General features: G+C 38.2%; 1 non-coding gene across 1 annotated transcript; it reads left to right on the plus strand.

Moving 5' to 3' along the window:
* The first annotated feature begins 500 nt into the window (after window positions 1–500).
* LOC124098486 (small nucleolar RNA SNORA70) lies at window positions 501–632 on the plus strand. The gene has a single exon (XR_006853574.1). It is a non-coding gene; the product is annotated as a small nucleolar RNA SNORA70 (small nucleolar RNA).
* Window positions 633–9,966: the final 9,334 nt, after the last annotated feature.

Genomic DNA, 9,966 nt, shown 5'->3' on the forward strand with positions numbered 1-9,966 from the left:
ATAACCATTTGCAAAGATATAGGTTTACGATCACAAAGATAAATAAGTAGTTTTATTACATCACCACTTGTATTGCAAGGTGGAGTTCAGCAACAGTATGTCCCCACTGGGGAATTCTCCATTTTTTAAAAGAATGATGTGGAGCTCAATTGATAACGTTGTTAAGTGGTGCCTGTATGATGAAGAGATACTGTGAGCCCTGCTTATAAGATAATGCTTAAAAAATAATGTTCTGTACATATGGATTCATACATATGTGGAGTTCCCCTGGGTACCTGAACACTTGAGTAAGGAGAAAATGTAGGTGGATACACCCTTGGTCCTCCACATAGATGGATGACCTTGAGAGGCAGGCTGGATGGTGTGGATGTGGGGGAAGGGAGGCTGAGAAGAAGATGGAGAGGATAAGAAAAAAAAGTGTGGGGGGAAATGACCACATGTTTTACAAATCAGCCTATGATTATATTTGTATATTTTATAAAATATGTATAAATGTAATTGTGTAAAAAAAGATTAACACTTAAAATATTTTGTTAAGAAGGAACAATGTGCATTGGTTGCAAACAGCAGTCTCTTTGGTAGTGTGCAGCCTGTTGCTCATATGGTCGCCCAAAGAGACTTTGGAGACAGCACTTTCCGGTGCATTTTCATATCTGTGATCTCATGCTGTCTACAATCTAGGTTCCAGAGAGGTGTGCAGGGTATCTTTGGGAGACCCCAGGGCATGGTAATCAGGGTTTACGTTGGCCAAGTAAGTCATCATATCCATCCTCACCAAGCTGCAAAACAAGGAATGTGCGATTGAGACCTTACCCAAGGCCAAATTCAGGTTCCCTGGCTTCCAGAACATTCACATCTCAAAAGAAGTGGGCTTTTACCAAGTTTAACACTGAAGTGGTGGCTGAGAAATGGCTCATTCCTGATGGTTATGAGGTCAAATATATCCCCAGACATGATCCCCTGAACAAGTGGAGAACACTGCACTCATGATGGCTTCCACTGTGTTGTCCCCTCCTTAATCACACTCACCAATAAATCTTGTATCCAAAACAGAAAGAAGAAGGAAAAAAAAAAAAAAAAAAGGAAGAGGAGGAAGAGAAACAGAAAATTACAGTAAATTCCAAGGAATTTTCAGCTAAACATTGCGCAATACTTCTCGGCTTTCCAAAGACTACATGAGTAACAATTTGGGGTAAAAACCTCTTCATAAGAAAAAAGAAACAGAAGTATCTTCTGCCTTCTATGAGTAATGACTAATGTAATGAAAGCATGACAATATACCACTTTGGTCTTTCCAGGTTCCTATAGTGTAAACATGGTTAAAATGGGATTTTGAAATACACAGTAAGATAATGATTGCTTTCAGCAGAGTTACTTTTCTGACTACAAGCCAAATGGAAAAATGATAGTACAGTTTTTGCAGTCTTTGAATGCCTCTTAAGAGTTGCAACTGAGAGCCTTAGGGCTAGGTGTAATAGTGCAGGCCTGTAATCCCAGTTACTCAGCAGGCTGAGGCAGGAGGATCACAAGTTCAAGGCCAGTCTGGCAGTCTAATCAACTTAAAGGGACCCTATCTCAAAAAGAAAAAGAAAACCTGAATAAAGTTCTCTACCTTCATGGTTTTTATTTTTCCTCATTTACTTTTATCACCAATTTTAGAGGTCATAGAGATAAGCAAAATACTCCCATTAGTTTTTCCATAGGTAACACCTCTGACATTTGGGTCACCATGCTGGTAATGGTTGCCCAAATTGTTTTTCAGGAATTGGTAAATGGCTTCAAAAAGTTGAAACCCCCAGCCCTTTAAATTGAGCTGACACAAGTGTTCTATAGGTCACCTTTTGACACCAGAGAGCCAAAACTCTCCTCTTAGTGCAGACTAACAAATTATTTTCTGAACAAAGAAAATCCTTGATTATGCGTGCAGAGACTTTTGATTGTGATCACTTAACAAAATCCTGTTTGTTAAATTGGTAGAAGGAGCCGCTAAACAAAATCCTTTGAAAAAATTGCAAAGAGCTATCAACACAGGAATCTCAACATGATATATTCATCAAAAATAATGTAATCTCAACATGATATATTCATCAAAAATAATAGGCATATCCATGCTCAGAATTCAACTGAATCTGGCTGCTTTCACTGTGATAGAAATTTATTACATCTCCATTGCACTTTTCTCCCTCCTAAAACTCCAGGATTGTTTAGCTTCCTTTTCACCTTGTGCTTTCAGTGTGGTATTTCTACAATATCTTTTATTAAAATTAGTTGGTCCTTGATTTAAGACCAAAGCCTATAACTTCGTAGGGGTGGATCCTGTTTTTCATTGAGGCTCCACTTCAGTAGTATATTCCTTTTCTATCTTCTCTTACTCAGTCATTCCCTTTATTGTGCCTAAATGCTCAATTTCATCATAAAAATGATCTCACTGATGCCACCTTCCTCTCCAGCAACCAACCAGTCACCCCATATCTCTGTCCAGCAAAATGTCTTCAAACATAAGGTAAAACAAACCAATTCTCCCACTATCATTACTTGATTTTTTTAAAGGAAATTTGCAATTGGTTATATGTATGTCTCTTACTGATTTAAAATTTTATAAGTTATTTTTTTTTACTACTTTCTTTTCAGTATTGGGGATTAAATCCAGGGCATTGACCCATGCTAAGCAAGCACTTTACCACTGAGCTATACCCCCAGCCATATAATAGTATTTAAAAATACACTCTAAAAAAAATGCCATTGAGGGATGTAACTTAGTGACAGAGCACATACTTATTATGTGCAAAGTCCTGAGTTCAATCCCTAGGACCCAAAACCAAAAAGTGCCATTTTCATGTTGAAGGAATCAGTCCATAATTTCTGAAACTCCATTTGGGAGATTCTTTCTTTTTCTTCTTTTGGCTGGGGATTAAACCCATCAACTCACATACGCTAGACACACATTCAACCACTGAGCTATATCTCTAGCCTGATTTCTCTCCCTTGATGTTATTTAATTTGTTCTTCTATCTTCTCGTTTCCTATAAAGAGACAGTTAAGGGGCTCTGGGGTTGTGGCTCAGTGGTAGTGCACTTGCTTAGCACATGTGAGGCATTGGGTTCGATCCTCTCTCTATATCTATATCTATATCTATCTATCTATATATCTATCTATATATATATCTATATATATATATATAGATATATATATCGTGTCCATCTAAAACTAAAAAAGAAAAAATTTTAAAGAAGCAGGTAGGGATTAGTCTTGAGGGGTTAGGAACTTTTATTGATTGATCTGTTGTAAATTTTTTCATCATTCTTTCCCCTGGTGGCTTTAGCAGCCCAATTGATAATAATTGCTTAATTTGATTAGAGTCACCAAATGGAAATTTTCTAATTCTATTATTACCTTTTGCACTTTTTTACCTGGAGTTATACTTTAAATGGGAACTTTTCCTCAACCACTGGCTATTTGACCACATTGAAATGCAATTCGTACAGGGAAACCAAGATGAGTGCTTATTCTTTCCTTTTATTTACCAATTTTTACAAAGAGTTTAGTGTCCTAGAGACCTTTGATACCTGATATTTTGTCATTGTTGCTCTTGTCATATCATATGATCTCAAGGAAATTAATAGATATGAGTTTAATGCCATTGTCATACTCAAGTGTCTCATCTTTTGCCAACAGGAGTCTTTTCCCTTTGGCTTCTGTGTCTTTTTTGGCTACTATGTCCCATAGTGTTGGATTGCTTCCTCGATTGAGTGAAGCCTCCAAAGAGCCTTCCAAGGGCAAAAGCTATTTAAAGGCTACCATTTGAACAGTGAAATGCCATTGCTCCTGATTTTTATTGATTTTAGATTTCTAAGCCTCACTAGTCTTGCCAGTGGCCACATCTAGGAAATATATATTATTTAGAAAAAAAAAAAAGAAATAATCAGTTCATATTGAAATTTCCAATGCAAATTTAAGATTTCAGGCTTCCACTTTAATGTGAGTCTTATCTCTCTTCTCTTGCACTGAAAATCTTTGTTCTTAATAACATTAACATAATTACTTGTTTTCTCTATCCTAAAGCATACACAAAAAATGTATTAAAATAGCAACAGTGTTATTACTGAACATAAGATTTTTGAACATAGTTTAGACTTTTTTTTCTTTCTCCTCCCCCCCCCCCCCACAAGGCTTTCTGCATGCTAGGCAAGTGCTCTACCACTGAACTACACTTCCAGGCCCCATAATTTATGATTCTTTTGCTGTTCCTTTTTTTTTTCTTTAGAATACATTTAATAAGTAATTATAATCAAATTCAATGTTTCAAGTTCTTGGACATAGACTTTTTTCTAGGCAGCTGTGATGTTTAATTGTATATATCAACTTGGCCAGATAGAGGCATATCCAGATAGTTAGTAAAGCGTTTTTGGTTGTGTCTGTGAGGGTGTTTCTGGAAGAGATGGGTGTTTGAGTCAGTGGACTGAGGTGAGGAAGATTCACCTTTACCTGATATGGATGGGCAACACCTAACCTCTTAAGGGCCTAGATGGAGCAAAAAGGCTAAAGGTAAATTCCTTTCTTCTAGAGGGGGAAAACCCATCTTCTACCGTTGGAAATAAAAACTCCAGGTTCGTGGACCTTCAAGATTCTAGGACTGTTGGGCACAGAGGCACATGCCTGTAATTTCAGCAACTCAGGAGGCTGAAGTGGGAGAATTGCAAGTTCGAGGCTAGCTTCAGCAACTTTTCGAGACCCTGTCTCAAAATAAAAAATAAAAAGGCTGGAACTTACACTAGAATAGACTTGTAATTGTTCCCTTTCATTCTTCTTCACAATTCCATTTCCATCAAAAACTCAGATAACATCACTGCTCTGCTTAAGTCACAGTATCATAAATTACAATTCCTTACTATGGCCACTAGGCCCTAAGTCCCTGTGACCCTTGGACCTCATCTTGTACCTTCCTTCCCTCTCTCTCCTTAATCTTCAGGGCATGGGATTTGTTCCCCCATAATCCAAGCTCTATTCTGCCTCTGAGTTCTTAGGTATGCTCTTCTGTCTGGAACTCTTCTGATCTTAACTGACTTGCCTCTTGCTCAGAAAAACCTTCCATGGTCATCTCTCACTCCAGTTTAATTTATGTCGGCCCTTTATACTTATCATTGTGGTGCACGTGTGTGTATGTTTATTATCTATCACTCCCATTCAACCCCAAATATCTGGGGAGGGGGAACTATTTTGGTCTTATTCATTGACACACAGTTGGCATGTACTAAACAATTAATATGTGTTGGTAGTTACTATTATCTCCATCTTACAGAGGCGAAAAATAAGGTTTAGAGAGATTGAAGAATGAGACTATGATCTCCTGGCTAATTAGAGGCTGAGCTGGGCTGACAACTCATTCTTTGGATTCTGATGCTAGCTTTGTTACTCCATTGTATAAATTAATCTCACAGTGAGGAGTAGAAGGGAAAGTATCCATATTTTCCTAAAACACAGCCACATGTTATCACTGAAGCTTGGCAGCAAAACTTTTGTTTCTCAAATATTGAGCTTTCTCTTTTGTTTCTTTTCTCCCCCCATCTGTTTTTTTTTTTTTTTTTTTTTTGTATTGTCACTTTTTAAATGATCTGTAAACGGGGCAAAGCTGTAGTTTCTATTTAATAGTCTTTTGATCAAGAGGAGACTACACAACATAGGATAGGCCACTTTCCAATGGACCCCTCTCCATAAGGAGTATTGGGAAGAGGTAGAAATTGGCCACGGTGAGGATTTCAGCTATCTACTGCCAGAAATGGACCTGTAATGGGGGAGGAAAGCAACTGAGATGGCAGTGCCCCTATCCATGGCAGGGTTTACTGGGCTTAAGGTGCAAGCTCAAAGAGTCAGCCTGGCTGGGAAGCATGGGAGAGAGGGGCAGCTCTGAGAAGGTTTTGCTACAGGGCTGAAAGCCCTTCCCCTTTTAAAAATTAATAATTGAGCAAAGAGCATTCATTCAGAACTTCTCTTTCTCCATCTGTGATAGCTTCAAACATTTCTTTTCGTAAACACGACTTTAGAGAAATTACTTGTTACTGATTTATTCTATAGGCATGTCTTACTTTAAAAAAAAAACACCCCTCATTGTTTATATGCAGAATTTAATGTTTCAAAGTGTATACATTTTTAAAAGTGGAGAAATCCTTAAATTCTACTTTAAAAGACTGTTTGAGGCTTGTGGGTAGGTATAGGTCAGTGTTAGAGCCTAGCATGCATGAGGACTTGATTTGGGTTCAGTTCCCAGCACGACCCCCACCAAAAAAAAAAAAAAGAATGCTTTAGCTATAAAAAGACTCAACATAGAATTTCTTTAAATAATGAAATCTCCCCTGGTACATTAAAGCCAATTATTCAATTCAATGTGCATGGCTCCCTGAACACACAAAGAGGGGATGCCTATAATTCATTGCCTGGCAGCAGTCTGTGTTTCTCATGTTTCTTGGTCTTAATGTAGAAGTTTTCACTCTTGCACACTTGTAATGAATTTTCTGGATTACTGTCCTTGCTGTAACATCAGCATGTAATAAGACTTCTCTGCTGAATGACTGTGTTAGAGATATTGCATTCCAACCACGAGGAAATATAGATTTCCCCCTTGTTGGCATTCTTCCTTTCAAAAAGGTTGCTTAAAGTGGTGCTTAAAAGATAATTCTAGCTTTCTAAATTTAGGATGTGGAAAAAGTCCAAAATCAGAATATTCCATGGATAAATGAGCAAGAAATGTTAATATGTGCATCAAGGGGAGGATATCTTACACTCCGATGTTTTTTCTCTTTCTCTCCCTGTCTCTTTTTCTACCTTAATACACAACATATAATTTAGCAAGATTAAAAGTTAACTAAGAAACTGAAGACCTCTTTATCACCATTACTGCATTTTAAATATAAAATGAGGGGCTGGGAATATGGCTCAGTGGTAGAGTACATGCTTAGCATATGCAAGGCGCTGGATTCAATCCCAGCACCACCCTACACACAATTCTTATAAATAATAAAGTGATTTCATTATCTCAGTTATTCCTAAAACCACCTTGAAGTCAGAGCTACTCTTCAAAATTAATCAGCAAGTTATGTGCTTATCTTTATAGTCAAGGCAGATTTCTGGTCATCCTTAGTTCAATTACTTAAAGAGAAGCTACCTATAAAAAATAATGTAAGAAGTGTATAATCATTTGAAGCTTATTTTTTGTGTGTTTGTTGCACTGTAGATTGAACCTAGGAGCTACACTAACTACATCTTCATCCTTTTTTATTTTTTAATTTTGAGACATGGTCTTGCTAAGTTGTTGAAGTTGGCCTTGAATGTGGCATCCTCCTACCTCAGCCTCTGGAATTGCTGAGATTACAGGCGTGCTTCAAAAGCAATTTTAAGGGAAGAAAACAATTTCTAGGACGTTTGAGTTTACAATAGACTCAAGCTTACAACATAGTGCTGAAAACCACTTTCTTTTTTTGTGTGTTTTTTATGCCTTCAGATTTTAAATATTCTAATATCTTCCTCATGGTGTGTGTGTGCAGGAGATCAAACCATGACCTCTCATGTTAAATAAGTACACCAACACTGAGTACACCCCAGCCCTTCATGGGAATTTTTATATCTCTCTGTTCTTCTGCAGACATAAAATCTGAATCAAATAACCCAACAGAGAGTTAAATATTGAAGGTTGCAGAGAGAATGAGTCCCTGGCACACTGTAATCATGCTATTACATTTTGGATTTATTTTTATTTTTTTTCTGACTTATGCCCAACCCAACATCCACTAAAGACATTAGTTTTTCCCTCATATGCGCTTGGATGTAATGGCCTTCCTCACACTGTATTATTTATTTATTTGGTACAGGAGATTGAACTCGGACACTTTACCACTAAGCTACAGGGTCTTGCTAAGTTGCTAAGCCTGGCCTGGCACTTGGAATCCTCCTCCCTCAGCTTACAGTCAAGTTGCTGGAATTATAGGTGTGTGCCGCTGCTGCCAGCTTGCATCATTTCTTTTTTCTTTTACACAATATCTTTATTCATTTATTTTTATGTGGTGCTAAAGATGGAACAGGGCCTCACACATGCTAGGTGAGCGCTCTACCACTGAGCCCCAGCCCCAGCCCCATTGCATCATTTCTTTAATGCATCAAAGTCACCACAAATTCTATTCGTGTCTTTTAAGGATATCAGCTGCTCTCTTGAGACACAAAGGACATATAAAATAATAAACATTTAGAAACAGAGCTGGTCCATGTTGGGGCTTATACCATCATTTGGGTGTAAACACTTAGTCATTTGTAATTTTTTTGAACCACTCATGACAATAGTAGCCCATCAGGAGGATTTTGCAATGGTGTGGTGCCCTCCGAAATACCAGAGAATAGGTTGGGATGCAGGAAAAAAAAAATAAAGAAAGGAAGAGGGAGCTTAAAAGAACTGGAAAGAAGGGAGACAGATAAGAAAAATGTGTTGCTGAATATTGCCAATGGAGAGGTCAAGGCTGGGAAGAATTCTTGGCAGCTATCAAGGGCATCTTCTAGTGCAGTTCTTTGTTGCCTCTTCCTCTACAGAGCATAGGTCCTGGTTTCTTGTTGAGATCATCACATCAGAAAAGAACCACAAACCATACCACGGCACAAAAGTGACATCAGTTGTTTTCCTGGTCTACATAGCTGCTTATCAGAAAGGAATTAAGCAAGCATGCTTCTTTTTTTCTTTTGTTTTTAATGGGATCAATAGGAATCCAATGCTATTGTCTGGGGCACAGTAAACAGTTTAATTTTTTTTCATGAATTTGTACAAGCTTACATAATTTGACCAGTTTGTCCTTGTCTCCAATGTGAGCACATCTCTTCCTCAGAATCTGCTTATATGGCTTCAATAGAAGATTAACCTGTCAGTGAGATGGTCAGAGACCGTTAAGATGATATCCGATGCCCAAAGACAAAAGAGGGTGGTGGAATGGAAGTCAGAGGTAGGGTCTTATTGTGGGGAAAACATGACAAACTGGGGAGTTAGTAAAAATGGGAAAAGCCCTAGCAGATGTGGGGGTCAGGAGTAACAATTCATGGGAGATGGGTGAATGGGAGGGCTCAATGCTTCAAGGTACCCATTGTCCCATTGTATCACAGTCAGAGATTTTCAAATTTTGCCTAATTGGAGCTCTCAATTTCTCAACCCTACTCCAATTATCTATTCTATAAATAGTAGTCCCATATAAAGAAGTCATTCACAGTGAAGTTAAGAAAACAAACAAAACCAAATACCACCCATGGCTCTACATAATGGCAGACCGCACAGATTATTTGAGAAGTACCTGATGTTTGTATCTTCCCTGACTTCATTAGCCCAGGAAGTTACTAGTACCTGGTATTTTTTTTGAGTTTCTCCATGGAGAGCCCATCTGCTTCCAAAGCTCTGTGGAGCAGTGAAGTTGATATTGAATTTAGATACGCCCTACCCGGGTTCACATTTGGCCTTGACTCTTATTATTCGTGGAATTACAGATGAACCATTTGGCTTTCTCAGCATTCTTTCCCTCATCCAGAATCAGAGGAGTTTACCCAGAAAGGACAGCAGAGTCCTTCATGGGGGAAGAAACTTGGCAGGTTTGCCTAGAATCTTTTGACTGATCACATGGTGTTTGCCACAGGTAAAACCAGTGAAGTTGGAATCCTGGTATATGTACAATTATTGCTTAATTTCCTTCAATGGTTTACCCTTTTAAACATGTTCAGGGTGCTAATTCTTCATTAATTTGAATAGTACCAAGTATGTTGTAGTTACCTATGAAGTTGCCTTAGTGCACAGAGGAGAAAATAATAGGCTTAGCTCCTAAATGGTACTAGATATAAATCTTAGGAAGCTCACCATATCATGTCCCAGGTTCCTGGCCCCACACAGGACTTAGCTGACTGCATCCTTCCCTGCCTTAACTTCATACAAAATTGTTTGCATTCCCTGGT

This window comes from Marmota monax, unplaced genomic scaffold (genome assembly GCF_021218885.2).
Source record: "Marmota monax isolate L192 unplaced genomic scaffold, Marmota_monax_Labrador192_F-V1.1 WCK01_AAM20220418_F8-fsc00117, whole genome shotgun sequence".
Taxonomy (NCBI): domain Eukaryota; kingdom Metazoa; phylum Chordata; class Mammalia; order Rodentia; family Sciuridae; genus Marmota; species Marmota monax.